The sequence below is a fragment of the Procambarus clarkii genome, chromosome 3, assembly GCF_040958095.1.
Source record: "Procambarus clarkii isolate CNS0578487 chromosome 3, FALCON_Pclarkii_2.0, whole genome shotgun sequence".
Taxonomy (NCBI): domain Eukaryota; kingdom Metazoa; phylum Arthropoda; class Malacostraca; order Decapoda; family Cambaridae; genus Procambarus; species Procambarus clarkii.
Window position 1 is genome coordinate 5884666 of NC_091152.1, and position 22938 is coordinate 5907603.

Below are 22938 nucleotides of genomic sequence, written 5' to 3' on the forward strand. Positions count from 1 at the left end.
TGTGGTAGTAGTGGTGTACTAGTTTTGGTGTGGTATTTGTGGTGTACTAGTTGTGGTGAGCTAGTTGTTGTGTGGTAGTAGTGGGGTCATAGTTGACGTGTGATAAAAGTAGGATACTAGTTGTGGTGTGGTAGAAGTGGGGTACTAGTTGTGGTGCGGTAGTAGTATTATACTAATTGTAGTGTACTAGTTGTGATTTACTTGTTGCGGTGTGGTAGTAGTGGTGTACAAGTTGTGTACTAGTGTTGGTGTGGTAGAATTGTTGTACTAGTGTTGGTGTGGTAGAATTGGTGTACTAGTTGTGGTGTAGTAGATGCGGTGTACTAGTTGTGGTGTACTAGTTATAGTGTGGTAGTAGTGGGGTTCTAGTTGTTGAGAGATAGCAGTGGTGTAATAGTTTTGGTGTGGTAGTTGTGGTGTACCAGTTGTGGTGTGCTAGTTGTGGTGTGGTACTAGTGGTGTACTAGTTGACATTTACTAGTGGTGGTGTGGTAGTTGTTGTGTACTAGTTGTGGTGTGGTAGTATTTGTGTAGTAGTTGTGGTGTGATAGTAGTGGTGTCCTAGTTGTTGTGTGGGAGTAGTAGTGTACTAGTTGTTATGTGGTAGTATTGGTGTATTAGTTGTGGTGTAGTAGTTGCGGTGTACTAGTTGTGGTGTAGTAGTTGCGGTGTACTAGTTGAGGTGTACTAGTTGTAGTGTGGTAGTACTAGTTGTTCTGCGGTAGTAGTGGAGTACTAGTTGTGGTGTTGTATTTGTAGTGCACTAGTTGTGGTGAGCTAGTTGTGGTGTGGTAGTAGTGGGGTACTAGTTGAGGTGTGATAAAAGTAGGGTACTAGTTATGGTGTAGTAGAAGTGGGGTACTAGTTGTGATGTGGTAGTAATGGTGTTCTAATAGTTGTGTACTAGTTGTGTTAGTAGTGGTATACTAGTTGTGTTAGTAGTGGTATACTAGTTGTGGTGTGGTAGTAGTGTTATACTACTTTTATTGTACTAGTTGTGGTGTGTTAGTCGTGGCGTACTAGGTGTGGTGTGGTAGTAGTGGTATACTAGTTGTGGTGTGGTAGTAGTGTTATACTACTTTTATTGTACTAGTTGTGGTGTGTTAGTCTTGGCGTACTAGGTGTGGTGTGGTAGTAGTGGTCTACTAGATGTGGTGTGGTAGGTGTAGTGTACTAATTGTGGTGAGGTAGTAGTGGTGAACTAGGTGTGGTGTGGTAGTAGTTGTATACCAGTTGAGATGTGGTAGTAGTGGTGAACTAGTTGTTGTGTGGTAATAGGGGTATACTAGTTGTTGTGTGGTGGTAGTGTTATACTAGTTGGGGTGTACTAGTTGTTATGTGCAAGTAGTTGTGTACTAGTTGTTATGTGCTAGAAGTGGTGTACTAGTTTTTGTGAGGTAGTAGTGGTGTACTAGGTGCGGTGTGGTAGTAGTGGTATAATAGTTCTTGTGTGGTAGTAGTTGTGTACTAGTTGTGGTGTGGTAGTATTGGTGTACAAGTTGTGGTGTAGTAGTAGTGGTTTACTAGTTGTGATGTGGTAGTAGTGGTGTACTAGTTGTCATGTGGTAGTAGTGGTGTACTAGTTGTGGTGTGGCAGATGTTGTGAACTAGATCTGGTGTGGTAGTAGTGGTGTACTAGTTCTGGTATGGTAGTAGTTGTGTACTAGTTGTTATGTGCTAGAAGTGGTGTACTAGTTGTTGTGAGGTAATAGTGGTGTACTAGGTGTGGTGTGGTAGTAGTGGTGTACAAGTTCTGGTATGGTAGTAGTTGTGTACTAGTTGTGGTTTACTAGTTGTGGTGTGGTAGTAGTGGTGTACTAGTTGTGTACTAGTTGTGGTGTGGTTGTATTGGTGTACTAGTTGTGGTGTGGCAGTATTGATGTACTATTTGTTGTGTAATAGTAGTGGGGTACTAGTTGCTGTGAGGTAGTTGTGGTGTGGTAGTTGTCGTGTACTAGTTGTGGTGTGCTAGTTGTGGTGAGGTAGTATTGGTGTACTAGTTGTGGGCTGGTAGTAGTGGTGTACTAGTTGTGGTGTGGTAGTAGAGGTTTACTAGTTGTGGTGTGGTAGTAGTGCTTTACTAGTTGTGGTGTAGTAGTAGAGGTTTACTAGTTGTGGTGTGGTAGTAGTGGTTTACTTGTTGTGGTATGGTAGTAGTACTTACCTATTTGTACGCACCTATTTGTGCTTGCGGGGGTGGTAGTAGTGGTATAATAGTTCTGGTGTGGTAGTAGTTGTGTACTAGTTGTGGTGTGGTAGTATTGGTGTACAAGTTGTGGTGTAGTAGTAGTGGTTTACTAGTTGTGATGTGGTAGTAGTGGTGTACTAGTTGTCATGTGGTAGTAGTGGTGTACTAGTTGTGGTGTGGCAGATGTTGTGAACTAGATCTGGTGTGGTAGTAGTGGTGTACTAGTTCTGGTATGGTAGTAGTTGTGTACTAGTTGTTATGTGCTAGAAGTGGTGTACTAGTTGTTGTGAGGTAATAGTGGTGTACTAGGTGTGGTGTGGTAGTAGTGGTGTACAAGTTCTGGTATGGTAGTAGTTGTGTACTAGTTGTGGTTTACTAGTTGTGGTGTGGTAGTAGTGGTGTACTAGTTGTGTACTAGTTGTGGTGTGGTTGTATTGGTGTACTAGTTGTGGTGTGGCAGTATTGATGTACTATTTGTTGTGTAATAGTAGTGGGGTACTAGTTGCTGTGAGGTAGTTGTGGTGTGGTAGTTGTCGTGTACTAGTTGTGGTGTGCTAGTTGTGGTGAGGTAGTATTGGTGTACTAGTTGTGGGCTGGTAGTAGTGGTGTACTAGTTGTGGTGTGGTAGTAGAGGTTTACTAGTTGTGGTGTGGTAGTAGTGCTTTACTAGTTGTGGTGTAGTAGTAGAGGTTTACTAGTTGTGGTGTGGTAGTAGTGGTTTACTAGTTGTGGTATGGTAGTAGTACTTACTTATTTGTACGCACCTATTTGTGCTTGCGGGGGTTGAGCTTTGGCTCGTTGGTCCCGCCTCTCAACTGTCAATCAACTGGTGAACAGATTCCTGAGCCTACTGTGCTCTATCATATCTCCATTTAAAACTGTGTATGGAGTCAGCCTCCACCACATCACTGCCTAATGCATTCCATCCGTTAACTACTCTGACACTGAAAAAGTTCCTTCTAACGTCTCTGTGGCTCATGTGGGTACTCAGTTTCCACCTGTGTCCCCTTGTTCGCTGTATGTAGTTGTATATTAGTTGTGGTGTTGTAGTAGTTGTGAACTAGATGTGGTGTGGCAGTAATAGTGTACTAATTGTGGTGTGTTAGTAGTGGTGTACTAGATGTGGTGTGGTAGTAGTGGTATACTAGTTGTGGTTTGGTAGTAGTTGTGTACCAGTTGAGGTGTGCAACTAGTGGTATACTAGTTTTCGTGTTGTAGTAGTGTTATACTAGTTGTGGTGTACTAGTAATGTGCTAGTAGTGGTGTACTAGTCGTTATGTGCAAGAAAGGGTGTACTAGTTGTGGTGTGGTATTAGTGGTGTAATAGTTGTTGTGCGGTAGTAGTGGTGTACTATTTGTAAAGTGGTAGTAGTGGTATATTAGTTGAGGTGTACTAGTTGAGGTTAGGTGGTAGTTGTGAACTAGAAGTGGTGTGGTAGTAATGGTGTACTAGTTGTGTTGAGCTGGTAGTGGTGTACTAGGTGTGGTGTGGTGGTAGTGGTGTACTAGTTGTTGTGAGGTAGTAGTGGTGTACTAGGTGTGGTGTGATAGTAGTGGTGTATTGTTGTGGTGTGGTAGTAGTTGTGTACTAGTTGTGGTGTGGTAGTAGTGTTGTACTCGTTGTGGCGTGGTAGTAGTGGTGTACTAGTTGTGGTGTAGAAGTAGTAGTGTTCTAATTGTTGTGTGGTAGTATTGGTACACTAGTTGTGGAGAAGTAGTTGCGGTGTACTAGTTGTGGTATACTAGTTGTTGTGTAGTAGAAGTGGGGTACTAGTTGTGGTTGGTAGTAGTGGTGTACTACTTGTGGAGAGGTTGTTGTGGTATATTAGTTGAGGTGTACTAGTTGTGGTGTGGTAGTAATTGTGAACTAGATGTGGTTTGGTAGTAGTGGTGTACTAGTTGTCGTGTAGTAGTTGTGGTGTACTAGTTATAGTGTGGTAGTGGTATACTAGTTGTGGTTTAGTAGTAGTTGTGTACTACTTGTGGTGTGGTAGTAGGGATTTACTAGTTGTGGTGTGGTAGTAGTGGTGTACTAGTTATGGTGTGGTAGTAGTGGTGAACTAGTATTTGTGTGGTAATAGAGGTATACTAGTTGTGGTGTGGTAATAGAGGTATACTAGTTGTGGTGTGGTAGTAGTGTTATACTAGTTGTGGTGTACTAGTTGTGGTGTGCTAGTAGTGGTGTATTAGTTGTGTTGTGGTAGTAGTGGTGTACTAGTTGTCTTGTGGTAGTAGTGGTGTACTAGTTGTGGTGTGGTAGTAGTGCTGTACTAGTTGTGGTGTGGTAGATGCGGTGAACTAGATCTGGTGTGGTAGTAGTGGTGAACTAGGTGTGATGTACTAGTTGTGGTGTGGTGGTAGACGGGTAATAGCTGTGGTTAGTTACGATGTACTAGTTGTGGTGTTCTAGTAGTGTGTACTAGGTGTGGTGTGGTAGTAGTGGTATACTAGTTGTGGTTTGGTAGTAGTTGTGTACCAGTTGAGGTGTGTAAGTAGTGGTATACTAGTTTTCGTATGTTAGTAGTGTTATACTAGTTGTGGTGTACTAGTTATGTGCTAGTAGTGGTGTACTAGTTGTTATGTGCTAGAAGGGTTATACTAGTTGTGGTGTGGCAATAGTAGTGTAATAGTTGTTGTGTGGTATTAGTGGTGTACTAGTTATAAAGTGGTAGTAGTGGTATATTAGTTGAGGTGTACTTGTTGTGGAGAGGTGGTTGTTGTGAACTAGATGTGGTGTGGTAGTAATGGTGTACTAGTTGTGGTGTAGTAGTTGTGGTGTACTAGTTATAGTGTGGTAGTGGTATACTAGTTGTGGTTTAGTAGTAGTTGTGTACTACTTGTGGTGTGGTAGTAGGGATTTACTAGTTGTGGTGTGGTAGTAGTGGTTTACTAGTTATGTTGTGGTAGTAGTGGTGAACTAGTATTTGTGTGGTAATAGAGGTATACTAGTTGTGGTGTGGTTGTAGTGTTATACTAGTTGTGGTGTACTAGTTGTGGTAAGCTAGTAGTGGTGTATTAGTTGTGTTGTGGTAGTAGTGGTGTACTAGTTGTCTTGTGGTAGTAGTGGTGTACTAGTTGTGGTGTGGTAGTAGTGCTGTACTATTTGTGGTGTGGTAGATGCGGTGAACTAGATCTGGTGTGGTAGTAGTGGTGGACTAGGTGTGATGTACTAGGTGTGGTGTGGTGGTAGACGGGTAATAGTTGTGGTTAGTTATGGTGTACTAGTTGTGGTGTTCTAGTAGTGGTGTACTAGGTGTGGTGTGGTAGTAGTGGTATACTAGTTGTGGTTTGGTAGTAGTTGTGTACCAGTTGAGGTGTGTAAGTAGTGGTATACTAGTTTTCGTGTGGTAGTAGTGTTATACTAGTTGTGGTGTACTAGTTATGTGCTAGTAGTGGTGTACTAGTTGTTATGTGCTAGAAGGGTTATACTAGTTGTGGTGTGGTAATAGTACTGTAATAGTTGTTGTGTGGTATTAGTGGTGTACAAGTTATAAAGTGGTAGTAGTGGTATATTAGTTGAGGTGTACTAGTTGTGGAGAGGTGGTAGTTGTGAACTAGATGTGGTGTGGTAGTAATGGTGTACTAGTTGTGGTGAGCTAGTAGTAGTGGTGTACTAGGTGTGGTGAGGTGGTAGTGGTGTACTAGTTGTTGTGAGGTAGTTGTGGTGTTCTAGGTGTGGTGTGGTAGTAGTGGTGTATTGTTGTGGTGTGATAGTAGTTGTACTCACCTAATTGTACTCACCTAAATGTGCTTGCGGGGGTTGTGCTTTAGCTCTTTGGTCCGGCCTGTCAACTGTCAATCAACTGGTGTACAGATTCCTGAGCCTACTGGGCTCTATCATATTTACATTTGAAACTGTGTATGGAGTCTCCACCACATCACTTCCTAGTGCATTCCATTTACTTACTACTCTGACACTTAAAAAATTCTTTCTAACGTCTCTTTGGCTCATCTGGGTACTAAGTTTCCACCTGTGTCCCCTTGATCGTGTCCCACCCGTGCTGAAGAGTTTGTCTTTGTCCACCCTGTCAATTCCCCTGAGAATTTTGTAGGTGGTTATCATGTCTCTCCTTACTCTTCTGTTTTCCAGGGATGTGAGGTTCAGCTCATTTAGCCTTTCCTCGTAGCTCAATCCTCTCAGTTCCGGGACGAGCCTGGTGGCATACCGCTGAATCTTCTCTAACTTTGTGTTGTGTTTAACTAGGTATGGACTCCAGGCTGGAGCTGCATACTCCAGGATTGGTCTTACATAAGTGGTATACAGGGTTCTGAAAGATTCCTTACACAAGTTTCTGAAGGCAGTTCTTATGTTGGCCAGTCTAGCATATGCCGCTGATGATATACTTTTGATGTGGGCCTCTGGGGACAGGTTCGGTGTGATATCAACCCCCAGGTCTTTCTCTGTATTTGACTCTTGCAAGATTTCACCTCCCAGATGATACCTTGTGTTCAGCCTCCTGCTCCCTTCGCCTAATTTCATCACCTTACACTTTCCCGAGTTGAACTTTAGCAGCCATTTTCTAGACCATTCCTCCAGTTTATCCAGGTCATCCTGTAGTCTCCGTCTATCTTCATCCGTCTTGATTCGTCTCATAATTTTTGCATCATCAGCAAACATTGAGAGGAATGAGTCTATACCCTCCGGAAGATCGTTCACATATATTAGAAACATGATGGGTCCAAGTACTGAGCCCTGTGGGACTCCGCTGGTGACATCTCGCCACTCTGATGTCTCCCCCTTCACCGTTACTTGCTGTTTCCTTTTGCTTAAGTACTCCCTTATCCACTGGAGCACCTTACCTTTGACTCCTGCCTGTTGCTCCAACTTTTTTAACAGCCTTTTATCGGGTACTGTGTCAAAGGCTTTTTGGCAATCCAGGAAAATGCAGTCTGCCCACCCTTCTCTTTCCTGCCTAATTTTTGTTGCCTGGTCATAAAATTCTATTAAACCTGTGAGGCACGATTTACCATCCCTGAACCCATGTTGGTGGTGCGTTACAAAAGTTATTTCCCTCCAGATGCTCTACGAGCCTTTTCCTCACGATCTTCTCCATCACCTTGCATGGTATACAAGTTAAGGAAACTGGCCTGTAATTCAGTGCCTCTTGCCTGTCACCCTTTTTGTATATTGGGACCACGTTAGCTGTCTTCCAACTTTCTGGTAAGTCTCCCGATTCCAGTGACCTGTTATACACCATAGAGAGTGGCACACTTAGTGCTTCTGCCCCTTCCTTTAGTATCCATGGTGAGATTCTGTCAGGCCCAACAGCCTTTATCCCATCCAGCTCCAGATGACACCTTTTGACCTCATCACTGGTGAGGTCAAATTCCTCCAAGGTTGCTTGGTTTGCCGCCTCCTCATTCAGTGCAGGGGCTTCTCCTTGTTCTATTGTGAAGACCTCCTGGAATCTCTTGTTGAGTTCTTCACACACCTCCTTGTCATTCTCTGTGTATCTGTTCTCCGCTTTTCGCAGCTTCATCACTTGTTCCTTCACTGCTGTTTTCCTCCTGATGTGGCTGTGGAGCAGCTTTGGTTGGGTCTTGGCTTTACTCGCGATGTCATTTTCAAACTGTCTCTCTGCTTCCCTCCTCACTCTGAGGTACTTACTCATTTCTGGCCCTCTGGTATCTCTCCCTGCTCTCTGGTGTTCTGTTATTTCTGTAGTTTCTCCATGTTCTTTTACTCAGCTGCTTCGCTACCTTGCATCCCTGGTTGAACCATGGTTTTTTCTGTTGTTTTTTCGTTTTTCTCCTTTTGAACGGGGATAAACCTGTCTGCAGCTTCCTGGCACTTCTGGGTGACAAAATCCATCATGACCTGCACATTCTTGTCTCTAAGTTCTGTTTCCCATGGTATTCCCCTAAGGAAGTTCCTCATCTCGTCATATTTTTCCTCTTCGGTAATTCAGTCTTCTCCCCTCTACTCCCATCCTTTATAGGTTATCCCTACCTACACCAAGTACTCAAAGGTCAGTACACTGTGGTCACTCATTCCTATGGGGGCTTCAACTTTGACTTCCCTTATTTCTGACTCATTCACGGTGAATATCAAGTCGAGTCTTGCTGGTTCATCATTGCCTCTCACTCTTGTGGGTTCCTTGACATGCTGGCTCAGAAACTTCCTTGTTGCCACTTCCAAGAGTTTAGCTCTCCGCGTATCTGCACCACCATGTGGGTCCCCATTCTCCTAGTCTATCTTTCCATGGTTGAAATCGCCCATGATTAAGAGTCTGGAGCCATTCCTGCAGGCAACTGAAGCTGCTCTCTCTATTATATAGAGAGAGCTTCATTAATAGTTGTGTACTAGTTGTGGTGTGGTAGTAGTGGTGTACTAGTTGTGTACTAGTTGCGGTGTGGTAGTATTGGTGTACTAGTTGTGGCGTGGTAGTAGTGGTGTACTAGTTGTGGTGTAGAAGTAGTAGTGTTTTAGTTGTTGTGTGGTAGTATGGGTGTACTAGTTGTAGAGAAGTAGTTGCGGTGTACTAGTTGTGGTGTACTAGTTGTGGTGTAGTAGTAGTGGTGTACTAGTTGTGGAGTTTTAGTTGTCGTGTTGTAAAAGTAGGGTACTAGTTGTTTTGTTTTAGTTATGGTGTAAAAGTTGTTGTGTAGTAGTAGCGCTGTACTAGTTGTGGAATGGTAGTAGTGGTATATTAGTTGAGGTGTACTAGTTGTGGTGTTGTAGTAGTTGTGAACTAGATGTGGTGTGGTAGTAATAGTGTACTAGCTGTTGTGTGTTACTAGTGGTGTACTACGTGTGATCTGAAGTAGAAGAGTACTAGTTGTGGTGTACTAGTTATAGTGTAGTGTACTAGTTATATAGTGGTAGTAGTGGGAAACTAATTCTGGTGTGGTAGTAGTGGTATACTAGTTGAGGTTTACTAGTTGTGGTGAGGTAGTAGTGGTGTACTAGTTGTGGTGTGCTAGTAGTAGTGTACTAGTTGATGTGTGGTAGTATAGGTGTACTAGTTGTGGGAGGAGTGGTCGACGACCGGGCCGCGGGGACGCAAAGCCCCGGAAGCACCTCACGATAAGGTAGTAAATGCGGCGTACTAGTTGTGGTGTACTAGTTATAGTGTGGTAGTAGTGGGGTACTAGTTGTTGTGAGGTAGTAGTGGTGTACTAGTTGGGATGTGGTTGTTGTGGTGTACTAGTTGTGGCGTGCTAGTTGTGGTGAGGTAGTAGTGGTGTACTACTTGTGATTTACTAGTTGTTGTGTGGTAGTAGTGGTGTAATAGTTGTGTACTAGTGTTGGTAGTGTATGATAGTAGTAGTGTATTAGTTGTGGTGTGGGAGTAGTAGTGTACTAGTTGTTGTGTGCTAGTATTGGTGTACTAGTTGTGGCGTAGTAGTTGCGGTGTTCTAGTTGTGGTGTACTAATTATAGTGTTGTAGTAGTGGCGTACTAGTTGTTGTGCGGTAGTAGTGGTGTACTAGTTGTGGTGTGGAATTTGTGGTGTCCTAGTTGTTGTGTGCTAGTTGTGGTGTGGTTGAAGTGGGGTACTAGTTATAGTGTGGCAGTAGTGGGGTATTATTTGTTGTTATAAGTGGTGTACTAGTTGTAGTGTACTAGTTGTGGTGTTGTAGTAGTTGTGTACTAGGTATGATGTCCTATATGAGATTGGCAGTGGTGTACTAGATGTGTTGTGGTAGAAGTGAGGTACTAGTTGTGGTGAGTAGTAGCGTATTAGTTGTGGTGTGTGGTAGTAGTGGTGTACTAGATGTGGTGTGGTAGGTGTGGCGTACTAGTTTTGGTGAGGTAGTAGTGGTGTACTAATTGTGGTGTGGTAGTAGTTGTGTACTAGTTGAGGTGTGGTAGTAGTGGTGAACTAGTTGTTGTGTGGTAATAGTGGCATACTAGTTGTTGTGCGGTGGTAGTGTTATACTTGTTGTGGTGTACTAGTTGTTATGTGCTAAAAGTGGTGTACTAGTTGTTGTGAAGTAGTAGTGGTGTACTAGGTGTGGTGTGGTAGTAGTGGTGTACGAGTTCTGGTATGGTAATAGTTGTGTACTAGTTGTAGTTTACTAGTTGTGGTATGGTAGTAGTGGTGTACTAGTTGTACACTAGTTGTGGAGTGGTAGTATTGGTGTACTAGTTGTGGTGTGGCAGTAGTGATGTACTAGTTGTTGTGTAGTAGTAGTAGTGTACTAGTTGTTGTGTTTTACTATTGGTGTACTAGTTGTGGTGAAGCGTTCCGGTTTACTAATTGTGGTGTACTAGTTATTATTTGGTAGTAGTTGGGTTCTAGTTGTTGTGAGGAAGTTGTTGTGTACTAGTTGTGGTGTGGTAGTTGTGGTGTACTAGTTGTGATGTGATAGTTGTAGTGTGGTAGTAGTGGTGTACTAGTTGTGGTGTGGTAGTATTGGTGTACTAGTTATTGTGTAGTAGTTGCGGTGTACTAGTTGTGGTGTAGTAGTTATAGTTAGGTAGTAGTTGGGTGCTAAATGTTGTGAGGTAGTAGTGGTGTACTAGATGTGGTGTGGTAGTAGTGGTGTACTAGTTGTTGTGTAATAGTTGCGGTGTACTACTTATAGTGTGGCAGTAGTGGTATACTAGTTGTGGTTTGGTAGTAGTTGTGTACTAGTTGTGGTGTGGTAGTAGTGGTTTACTAGTTGTGGTGTGGTAGTAGAGGTTTACTAGTTATGGTGTGGTAATAGTGTTATACTAGTTGTGGTGTACTAGTTGTGATGTGCTAGTAGTGGTGTACTAGTTGTGGTGTGGTAGTAGTGGTGTACTAATTGTCATGTGGTAGTAGTAGTAGTGTACTAGTTGTGGTGTGGTAGATGTGGTGAACTAGATCTGGTGTGGTAGTAGTGGTGGACTAGGTGTGATGTACTATTTGTGGTGTGGTGGTAGAGGGGTAATAGTTGTGGTTAGTTATGGTGTAATAGTTGTGGTGTAGTAGTAGTGGTGTACTAGTTGTGGAGTTTTAGTTGTCGTGTGGTAATAGTGGGGTACTAGTTGTTGTGTTGTAGTAGTGTTGCAATAGTTTTGTGTGGTAGTAGTGCTGTACTAGTTGTGGAGTGGTAGTAGTGATATATTAGTTGAGGTGTACTAGTTGTGGTCATGTAGTAGTTGTGAACTAGATGTGGTGTGGCAGTAATAGTGTACTAGTTGTGGTGTGTTAGTGGTGGTGTACTAGGTATGGTGTGGTAGTAGTGGTGTACTAGTTGTGGTGTGGTAGTAGTTGTGTACTAGTTGTGGTTAGGTAGCACTGGTGTACTAGGTGTGGTGTGGTAGTAGTGGTATACTAGTTGTGGTTTGGTTGTAGTTGTGTACCAGTTAAGGTGTGTAAGTAGTGGTATTCTAGTTTTCGTGTGGTAGTAGTGTTACACTAGTTGTGGTGTACTAGTTATGTGCTCGTAGTGGTGTACTAGTCGTTATGTGCTAGAAAGTTGTACTAGTTGTGGTGTGGTATTAGTGGTGTAATAGTTGTTGTGTGGTAGTAGTGGTGTACTAGTTGTAAAGTGGTAGTAGTGGTATATTAGTTTAGGTATACTAGTTGTTGTGAGGTGGTAGTTGTGAACTAGATGTGGTGTGTACTTTGGGAACAAAGTACAGCTCATAAATGGCCTCCTCACGGAGTCAAATGCAGTATTTGGAGCTTTCACAGAAACCCATGCAGGGGAATTGTTGGACAGTGAGATCTGGATTCCAGGATATAACCTATACAGTGTGATAGGAAAATTAGGTCACATGGAGGAGTGGGTCTGTATATTAGGGAAGACCTTGTATGCTCGGAGCTCCTAAACGTTACAAATGAGGTGGTAGAGGTACTGGGATTAAAAATAGAGAAAATAAATTTAGTGATTATTCTAATATACAAACCGCCAGATGCAACGGCTGAGGAATTCACAGAACAGATAAACAAAATAGAGAATAGCCTTGATAATTTGGAGAACCCGATACCTGATATTATCTTCCTAGGTGACTTCAACTTGCCTAGTCTCAGGTGGAAAATAGCAAACAATAATATTATACCAGGAAATCTATCGGGACCTAACCAACCACAGATTAGAGAACTACTTAGATTCTGTGACAAATTTTCACTCAGTCAGCAGATATCGGAGCCAACGAGAAATGAAAATATTCTAGATCTGGTCTTTACGAACAATGAAGACATTATCAGAGACATTACGATATCAGATACCACATACTCAGACCACAAGCTCATAGAAGTGCAAACGACCATCAATACTCAGAATAGACCTAAAACGTTGATAAAGCGAGAGGGGCTATTCAGTAAATTCAATTTTAATAATAAAAGGATAGACTGGGAGATAATAAACAGGGAACTTACAAACATTCCATGGGAAACTGTTCAAAGTAATAAAAGTCCTACAGAAGGAATAGAAAAACTGACTTCGGAAGCGTATCAAGTCTGTTTGAAACATGTTCCTTTGAGGAAAGCCAGAAAGAGATCTAACGTAGAAAGAGAACGCAGACGACACTATAAACGCAGGAAAAAATTAACGGAACTGCTTATGCAGACACGAATTTCTTGTCAAAGAAGGAATGATTTAAATAGGGAGATTGAAGAAATCGAGCTGAAATTGAAACACTCATATGAAACTGAAGAAAGGCAGTTAGAACAGAAAGCAATTCAGGAAATAAAGAAAAATCCAAAATATTTCTTCTCATATGCGAAATCAAAAGCAAAAAGCACTGCCAGTATTGGACCTATTCGTACAAGTGAAGGTTCATACACGGAGGATGACAAAGAAATTAGTGAAATCCTAAAAAAGAAGTATGAGGACATGTTTAGCACTCCAATAAACAACATGAAAGTGGAAGATCCAGACAATTTCTTAATGCGGGATATTCAAACCCCTGTAAATATAACTGATATCAACACGAGCGCACTAAATTTTGAAAGAGAAATTGAAAACATGGCCATGCACTCGGCCCCAGGTCCAGACTCTTGGAATTCAATATTTATAAAGAAATGCAAAGTGCCGGTAGCACAGGCACTCAGTATAGTGTGGAGGAAGAGCTTGGACACGGGGGAGATACCAGATGCACTTAAAGTAGCAGACATAGTCCCTCTACACAAGGGAGGGAGCAAAGCATTGGCAAAGAATTATAGACCAGTTGCACTAACATCGCACATCATAAAAGTATTTGAGAGAGTGATTAGGAGTCAGGTCACCAATTTAATGGAGACCAATGACCTTCACAACCCAGGCCAACATGGATTTCGAGCAAGAAGATCGTGTGTAAGTAGTGGTATTCTAGTTTTCGTGTGGTAGTAGTGTTATACTAGTTGTGGTGTACTAGTTATGTGCTCGTAGTGGTGTACTAGTCGTTATGTGCTAGAAAGGTGTACTAGTTGTGGTGTGGTATTAGTGGTGTAATAGTTGTTGTGTGGTAGTAGTGGTGTACTAGTTGTAAAGTGGTAGTAGTGGTATATTAGTTTAGGTGTACTAGTTGTTATGAGGTGGTAGTTGTGAACTAGATGTGGTGTGGTAGTAATTGTGTGTTAATTGTGGTGAGCTAGTAGTGGTGTACTAGGTGTGGTGTGGTGGTAGTGGTGTACTAGTTGTTGTGAGGTAGTAGTGGTGTACTAGGTGTGGTGTGGTAGTAGTGGTGTATTGTTGTGGTGTGGTAGTGGTTGTGTACTAGTTGTGGTTTACTAGTTGTGGTGTGGTAGTAGTGGTGTAATCGTTGTGGCATGGTAGTAGTGGTATACTGGTTGTGGTGTGGAATTTGTGGTGTAGTTGCGGGGTGGTAGAAGTAGTCTGGTAGTAGTGGGGTACTAGTTGAGGTGTAATAGAAGTAGGGTACTAGTTGTGGTGTGGTAGAAGTGGGGTACTAGTTATGGTGTGTTAATAGTGGTGTACTAGGTGTGTTGTGGTAGTAGTGGTGTACTAGTTTGGTGTATTAGAAGTGGTGTATTAGTTGTGGTGTGGTAGTAGTAGTGTACTTGTTGTGGTGTGGTAGTAGTGGTGAACTAGTTGTTGTGTGGTTATAGTGGTATACTAGTTGTGGTGTGGGAGTAGTGTGATTCTAGTTGTAGTGTACAAGTTGTGGTGTGCTAGTAGTGGTGTACTACTTGTCGTGTGGTAGTAGTGGTGTACTATTTGTCATGTGGAAGTAGTGGTGTACTGTTGTGGTGTGGCAGTAGTTGTGTACTAGTTGTGATGTGGTAGTTCTGGTGTACTCGTTGTCGCGTGGTAGTAGTGGTGTACTAGTTGTGGTGTAGAAGTAGTAGTGTTCTAATTGTTGTGTGGTAGTATTGGTGTACTAGTTGTGGAAAAGTAGTTGCGGTGTACTAGTTGTGGTATACTAGTTGTGGTGTGGTAGTAGTTGTGTACTAGTTGTGGAGAGGTTGTTGTGGTATATTAGTACAGGTGTATTAGTTGTGGTGTGGTAGTAATTGTGAACTGGATGTGGTTTGGTAGTAGTTGTGTACTAGTTGTGGTGTGGTAGTAGTGATTTACTAGTTGTGGTGTGGTAGTAGTGGTTTACTAGTTGTAGTGTGGTAGTAGTGGTGAACTAGTAATTTTATGGTAATAGTGGTATACTTGTTGTGGTGTGGTAGTAGTATTATACTAGTTGTGGTGTGCTAGTAGTGGTGTATTAATTGTGTTGTGGTAGTAGTGGTGTACTAGTTGTCTTGTGATATTAGTGGTGTACTAGTTGTGGTGTGGTAGATGTGGTGAACTAGATCTGGTGTGGTAGTAGTGGTGGACTAGGTGTGATTGCTAGTTGTGGTGTGGTGGTAGAGGGGTAATAGTTGTGGTTAGTAGTGGTGTACTAGTTGTGGTGTAGTAGTAGTGGTGTACTAGTTGTGGAGTTTTAGTTGTCGTGTGGTAATAGTGGGGTTCTAGTTGTTGTGTTGTAGTTGTGGTGTAAAAGTTGTTGTGTGGTAGTAGTGCTGTACTAGTTGTGGAGTGGTAGTAGTGATATATTAGTTGAGGTGTACTAGTTGTGGAGGGGTAGTAGTGATATATTAGTTGAGGTGTACTAGTTGTGGTGATGTAGTAGTTGTGAACTAGATGTGGTGTGGTAGTAATAGTGTACTAGTTGTTGTGTGTTAGTAGTGGTGTGCTAGATGTGGTGGGTAGTAGTAGTGTACTAGTTGTGGTGTACTAGTTATAGTGTGGTGTACTAGTTATAGTGTGGTGTAGTAGTTATGGAGTGGTAGTAGTGGGAAACTAGTTCTGGTGTGGTAGTAGTGTACTAGTTGTGGTTTACTAGATTTGGTGAGGTAGTAGTGGTGTACTGGTTTTGGTGTGCTAGTAGTAGTGTACTAGTTAACGTGTTGTAGTATAGTTGTACAAGTTGTGGGAGGCCTGGTCGACGACCGGGCCGCGGGGACGCTAAGCCCTGGAAGCACCTGAAGGTAAGATAGTGTTGACCAGACCACACACTAGAAGTTGAAGGGACGACGACGTTTCGGTCCGTCCTGGACCATTCTCAAGTCGATTGTGATGAGGAGGTAGGGACAGGCAATAAATAGGCAAGAGAGAGCTGAGGAGGAAAGTAAGGTGTAGGGGATAGTAGTAATAATGAGAACTGCAGAAGGCCTATTGGCCCTTACGAGGCAGCTCCTATTATAACCACCGAAGGAGATAGTAATAGGAATAAGTAGAGGATAGCAAGGGAGCGTAGGAGAAGACAATGAACAGAAAAAACTTATTCATGCCACCTCCTTGCAAGTTGACGAGGCTTTTCTTGCTGTTCGTCAACAGCAACGCTTTCTGTCCTCTTCTCTTCCCAGTGATCTATGCAATATCATTTTTCCAATTGCATTTGACACTGCTCACGTCTCCTCTTCCCACCACTTCTCCACACTACACAACAAACTTCAACGCCTGATCTCCAACAGTCCTTGGGCCAAATACTCTCTCTCTGACTGTGTTACCAACCTTTCGTCCTACTCTCTTTCTAAGCACCAGCAAGAACTTCTTGGTCTTGGTCTGTCTTTGGCTACTTCCCCTGGCCCACGCTGTGGCATTGATCTCATTAGTTCCTTTGACAGGTTTGTCAATTCTAACTCTAGTACTCTTTCGGACCTGTCTGCCTTTAGAGGGGCCCTTATCCCCGTTCTTGACAGCTTGTTTTCTAAAAATCACCACCTTCCTCGTCGCTTCCAGCTTGCCCTTGCCTCCCTGAAATCTAACAACTCTATTCTTATCCTTCCTTCTGACAAAAGCAATTCGGTGGTTGTCCTTGACCGTGAGGACTACCTCCGAAAAGCAGATGTCTTGCTCTCTGACTCTCGCACTTATGCTCCTCTGACTTCTAACCCTTTGGATCGCCTCAAAACTTCCTTTAACTGCAAACTAAGACAGCTCTCTAGTCTTTGCCCTCCTGACTTTGATCTCATTAAACATTTCCGTGTCATCTGCCCTTCTCTTCCTTATTTCTATGGTCTTCCTAAGACTCATAAACCTGGTGTTCCTCTTCGTCCTATCATTTCTTCACGGGGCTCTGTCAGCTATCCTCTTGCCTCCTGGCTCGCTAAAACCCTGACACCTTACCTTGGCACTTTTTCCCCTGCCCACCTTCGTCACTCTCAGGACTTCATAGAAAGACTGCGCCTGCAACCCTCTTGTAAGATGCTTAGTCTTGATGTCGACTCTCTGTTCACTAATGTCCCCTCGATGACGTTCTCTCTTTCCTCAGACAGAAGGCGTCAGAGGGCCTCCTTCCTCTCCCACTTCCCACTGACGTTTTCCTCGATCTCATTAGACTCTGTGTTGAATCTAACTCTTTCTCTTTCAACGGTAAATATTACACTCAAACTTTCGGTGTCGCTATGGGTTCCCCTCTCTCCCCTGTTCTTGATAATTTCTACATGGAATACTTCGAAACTGTTCTTCTTCCTTCTATTGATACTCGTCCCTCTCTCTGGCTTCGCTATGTTGATGACATTTTTGCTTTATGGCCTCATGACCTTAATCTTTTCCAGCCTTTCCTCGCCTCTCTTAACAATCTGGCTCCTTCTATCCATTTCAAAGTTGAGTGGGAATCTAATTCCCTCCTTCCTTTTCTTGATGTTCATGTTCACAGCTCTGTGTCTGGGTTCTCTTTCTCTGTCTACCGTAAACCCGTGCATAGTGGCATGTACATTCACTTCTTTTCCTACCATCCTCCCTCTGTTAAGAAAAGTGTCCTCGTCCCTCTCTTCCTCCGCGCTCTACGCATCAGCGACCCTCAGTTTCTTGATTCTGAAATTGCCTTTATCTACAAATCATTCTCTCGCCTTGGTTATCCTCTGCATTTCATCAACTGTGCCTACTCTCAAGCTAAACGAAATTTCTTTCATCCTAAACCTGCTTCCAACACTAGTAGCACTGTACTATGCCTTCCCTTCATATCTGAACTCAAAACTTTTACCAATACCTTTCGTCCTCTTGACATTAAACTCGCCTTTCGACAAACTAACACACTTCGTAGCAATCTAGTTCACACTGCTCCTCCTGCTTCTAATGCTGCTGGTGTCTACTCTATTTCCTGTTCATCTTGTCCTCTCCAATACTTTGGCGAAACTGGCCGTACACTGAATGACAGACTTAAAGAACACAAGAGAAGTGTTAAGTCTGCAGACACTAACAATGCTCTCTTCTGCCATGTGAGGGATTCTAATCATCCCATTGATTGGTCTTCCTCCAAAATAATCTTTCCTGCCTCTACTCTACACAGACGCCGTCTTGCAGAATCGGCTCTTATACACAATGTATCCAACATGAACTTGAGTCCTGGCTTTGTTACTGTGGACTCTTCCCTTTCACAGTATATACTCAAATGCTCTAATCTTTCTAACAAACGTGACTTAACATAAGCTTATCCCTTCCATTTATCTTTCTTTCTCTTTCCTTTTCTTTCTCGCTTCTCCCTTTTATTGTTCATTGTCTTCTCCTACGCTCCCTTGCTATCCTCTTCTTATTCCTATTACTGTCTCCTTCGGTGGTTATAATAGGAGCTGCCTCGTATGGGCCAATAAGGCCTTCTGCAGTTCTCATTATTACTACTATCCCCTACACCTTACTTTCCTCCTCAGCTCTCTCTTGCCTATTTATTGCCTGTCCCTACCTCCTCATCACAATCGACTTGAGAATGGTCCAGGACGGACCGAAACGTCGTCGTTCCTTCAACTTCTAGTGTGTGGTCTGGTCAACATACTTCAGCCACGTTATTGTGACTCATCGCCTGCACAGGTAAGGTAGTAGTTGCGGTGTACTAGTTGTGGTGTACTAGCAGTACCTAGCAGTAAAATAGGTACCTGGGTGTTAGTCAGCTGTCACGGGCTGCTTCCTGGGGGTGGCGGCCTGGTCGATGACCGGGCCGCGGGGACACTAAAAAGCCCCGAAATCATCTCAAGATAACCTAAAGATACTAGTTATAGTGTGGTAGTAGTGGGGTACTAGTTGTTGTGAGGTAGTAGTGGTGTACTAGTTGTGTTGTGGTAGTTGTGGTGTACTAGTTGTGGTGTGCTAGTTGTGGAGTGGTAGTAGTCGTGTACTAGTTGCGATTTACTAGTTGTCGTGTGGTAGTAGTGGTGTACTAGTTGCGATTTACTAGTTGTCGTGTGGTAGTAGTGGTGTACTAGTTGTGTACTAGTGTTGATGTGGTAGTATTGGTGTACTAGTTGTGGTGTGATAGTAGTGGTGTATTAGTTGTGGTGTGGGAGTAGTAGTGTACTAGCTGTTGTGTGGTAGTATTGGTGTACTAGTTGTGGTGTAGTAGTTGCGGTGTACTAGTTGTGGTGTACTAATTATAGTGTTGTAGTAGTGGCGTACTATTTGTTGTGTGGTAGTAGTGGTGTACTAGTTGTGGTGTGGAATTTGTGGTGTACTAGTTGCGGTGTGCTTGTTGTGGTGTGGTAGAAGTGGGGTACTAATTATGGTGTGGTAGTAGTGGGGTACTATATATTGTTAGTAGTGGTGTACAAGTTGTGGTGTTGTAGTAGTGGTGAACTAGGTGTGATGTCCTATATGAGATTGGCAGTGTTGTACCAAATGTGATATGGTAGGAGTGAGGTACTAGTTGTGGTGAGTAGTAGTGTACTAGTTGTGGTGTGGTAGTAGTGAGATACTAGTTTTGGTGTTGTAGTAGTCGTGTTCTAGTTGTGGTGTGGTAGAAGCAGTCTAGTAGTAGTGGGATACTAGTTGAGGTGTGATAGAAGTAGGGTACTAGTTGTGGTGTTGTGGAAGTGGGGTACTAGTTGTGGTGTGTTATTAGTGGTGTACTAGGTGTGTTGTGGTAGTAGTGGTGTACTAGTTTGGTGTGGTAGAAGTGGTGTACTAGTTGTGGTGAGGTAGTATTGGAGTGCTAGTTGTGGTTTGGTAGTAGTTGTGTACTAGTTGTGGTGTGGTAGTAGTAGGGTACTTGTTGTGGTGTGGTAGTAGTGGTGAACTAGTTGTTGTATGGTTATAGTGGTATACTAGTTGTGGTGTGGAAGTAGTGTGATGCTAGTTGTAGTGTACAAGTTGTGGTGTGCTATTAGTGGTGTACTAGTTGTGGTGTGGTAGTAGTGGTGTACTATTTATCATGTGGAAGTAGTGGTGTACTAGTTGCGGTGTGGTACATGTGGTAAACTAGTTCTGGTGTGGTACATGTGGTGAACCAGTTCTGGTGTGGTACATGTGGTGAACTAGTTCTGGTGTGGTAGTAGTGGTGGATTAGGTGTGATGTACTAGTTACGGTGGGGTAGTAGTTGGGTAATAGTTGGGGTTAGTAGTGATGTACTAATTGTTGTGTAGTAGAAGAGGGGTGCTAGTTGTAGTGTTTTAGGGGGGCCTCGTAGCCTGGTGGATAGCGCGCAGGACTCGTAATTCTGTGGCGCGGGTTCGATTCCCGCACGAGGCAGAAACAAATGGGCAAAGTTTCTTTCACCCTGAATGCCCCTGTTACCAAGCAGTAAATAGGTACCTGGGTGTTAGTCAGCTGTCACGGGCTGCTTCCTGGGGGTGGAGGCCTGGTCGAGGACCGGGCCGCGGGGACACTAAAGCCCCGAAATCATCTCAAGATAACCTCAAGATTGTAGTAGTGGCGTACTAGTTGTAGTGGAAGAGTTGTCGTGTGGGAATAGTAAGGTTGTACCTTACTATACCTTATACCTAGGTATATATACCTAAACTATACCTAGGTATACTGTACCTTACTTACTTAGTTGTAAGGGCTACTAGTACCTACCTCAAGGTAGGTACTAGTAGTGGTGTACTAGTAGCTGAGTTATAGTAGTGGTGTACTAGTAGTGGAGTTGTAGTAGTGGTATATTAGTTGAGGTGTACTAGTTGTGGTGTGTTAGTAGTGATGTACTAAGTGTGGTAGTAGTAGTGTACTAGTTGTTGTGTACTAGTTGTTGTGTACTAGTTGTGGTGTACTAGTTATAGTGTGGTGTACTAGTTATAGTGTGGTGTACTAGTTATGGTGTGGTAGTATTGGGAAACTAGTTCTGGTGTGGTAGTAGTGATGTACTAGTTGTGGTTTACTAGTTGTGGTTTACTAGTTGTGGTGTAGTAGTAGTGGAGTAATTGTTGTGTACTAGTTGTGGTGTGGAAGTATTGGTGTACTAGTTGTGGTGTGATAGTAGTGGTGAACTAGTTGTAGTGTGCTAGTAGTAGTATTCTAGTTGTTGTGTGGTAGTACTGGAGTACTACTTGTGGTGTAGTAGTTGCGGTGTACTAGTTGTGGTGTACTAGTTATAGTGTAGTGGATGTGGTGAACTAGTTCTGGTGTTGTAGTAGTTGTGGATTAGGTGTGATGTACTAGTTGTGATGTGATAGTAGTTGGGTAATAGTTGTGGTTAGTAGACGTGTACTACTTGATGTAGTAGTAGAAGTGGGGTACTAGATGTGGTGTGGAAGTAGTGGTGTACTAGGTGTGGTGTGGTAGTAGTAGTGATGAACTAGTTGTTGTGTGGTAATAGTGGTATTCTAGTTGTCGTGTGGTGATAGTCTTATACAAGTTGTGGTGTTCTAGTTGCTCAGTAGTGTGGTAGTAGTTGTGTACTAATTGTGGTCTACTAGTTGTGGTGTGGTAGTAGTGGTGTACTAGTTGTGTACTAGTTGTGATGTGGTAGTATTGGTGTACTAGTTGTAATGTGTGGCAGTAGTGATGTACTAGTTGTTGTGTAGTAGTAGTAGTGTACTAGTTGTTGTGTGTTAGTATCGGTGTACTAGTTGTTGTGAAGTGTTGTGGTGTACTAGTTGTGGTGTACTAGTTATAGTGTGGTAGTAGTGGGGTACTAGTTGTTGTGAGGTAGTAGTGGTGTACTAGTTGTGGTGTGGTAATTGTGGTGTACTAGTTGTGGTGTACTAGTTGTGGTGTGCTAGATGTGGTGTGGTAGTAGTGGTGTACTAGATGTGGTGTGGTAGTATTGGTCTACTAGTTGTTGTGTAGTAGTTGCGGTGTACTAGTTGTGGTGTAGTAGTTGCGGTGTACTAGTTATAATTAAGTAGTAGTTGGGTACTAGTTGTGCTGTGGTAGTAGTGGGGTACTAGTTTTGTTGTGGTAGTAGTGGGGTTCTAGTTATTGTGATGTAGTCGTAGGGTACTAGTTGTTGTTAGTACTGGTGTACTAGTTGTGGTGTGGTAGTAGTGGTGTACTAGTTGTGGTGTACTAGTTGTGGTTTGGAAGTAGTTGTGTACTAGTTGTGGTGTGGTAGTAGTGGTTTACTAGTTGTGGTGTGGTAGTGGTGGTTTACTAGTTGTGGTGTGGTAGTAGTGGGGAACTAGTATTTGTGTGGTAATAGTTGAATACTGGTTGGGGTGTGGTAGTATTGTTATAGTAGTTGTGGTGTACTAGTTGTGGTGTGCTAGTAGTAATGTACTAGTTGTGGTGTGGTAGATGTGGTGAACTAGATCTTTTGTGGTAGTAGTGGTGGACTAGGTGTGATATACTAGTTGTGGTGTGGTGGTAGAGGGGTAATAGTTGTTGTTAGTAGTGGTGTACTAGTTGTGGTGTAGAAGAAGTGGGGTACTACTTGTGGTGTAGTAGAAGTGGTGTACTAGTTGTGGAGTTTTAGTTGTCGTGTGGTAATAGTGGGGTACTAGTTGTTGTGTTGTAGTAGTTGTGTAATAGTTGTTGTTTGGTAGTAGTGCTGTACTAGTTATGGAGTAGTAGTAGTGGTATATTAGTTGAGGTGTACTAGTTGTGGTGTTGTAGTAGTTTTGAACTAGATGTGGTGTGGTAGTAATAGTGTACTAGTTGTGGTGTGATAGTAGTGGTGTACTAGGTGTGGTGTGGTAGTAGTGGTGTACTAGTTGTTTTGTAGTAGTAGTTGTGTACTAGTTGTGGTTAGGTAGCACTGGTGAACAAAGTCTGGTGTTGTATACTAGTTGTGGTTTGGTAGTAGTTGTGTACCAGTTCAGGTGTGTAAGTAGTTGTATACTAGTTGTCATGTGGTAGTAGTGTTATACTAGTTGTCATGTGGTAGTAGTGTTATACTAGTTGTGGTTTACTAGTTATGTGCTGGTAGTGGTGTACTAGTCGTTGTGTGCTAGATGTGGTTAAGTTATAAAGTGGTAGTAGTGGTATATTAGTTCAGGTGTACTAGTTGTGGTGAGGTGGTAGTTGTGAACTCTATGTGGTGTGGCAGCAATGGTGTACTAGTTCTGGTGAGCTAGTAGTGGTGTACTAGGTGTGGTGTGGTAGTTCTGGTGTACTAGATGTTGTGAGGTAATAGTGGTGTACTAGGCGTGGTGTGGAATTTGTGGTGTATTGTTGTGGTGTGGTAGTAGTTATGTACTAGTTGTGGTTTACCAATTGTAGTGTGGTAGTAGTGGTGTATTAATTATGTA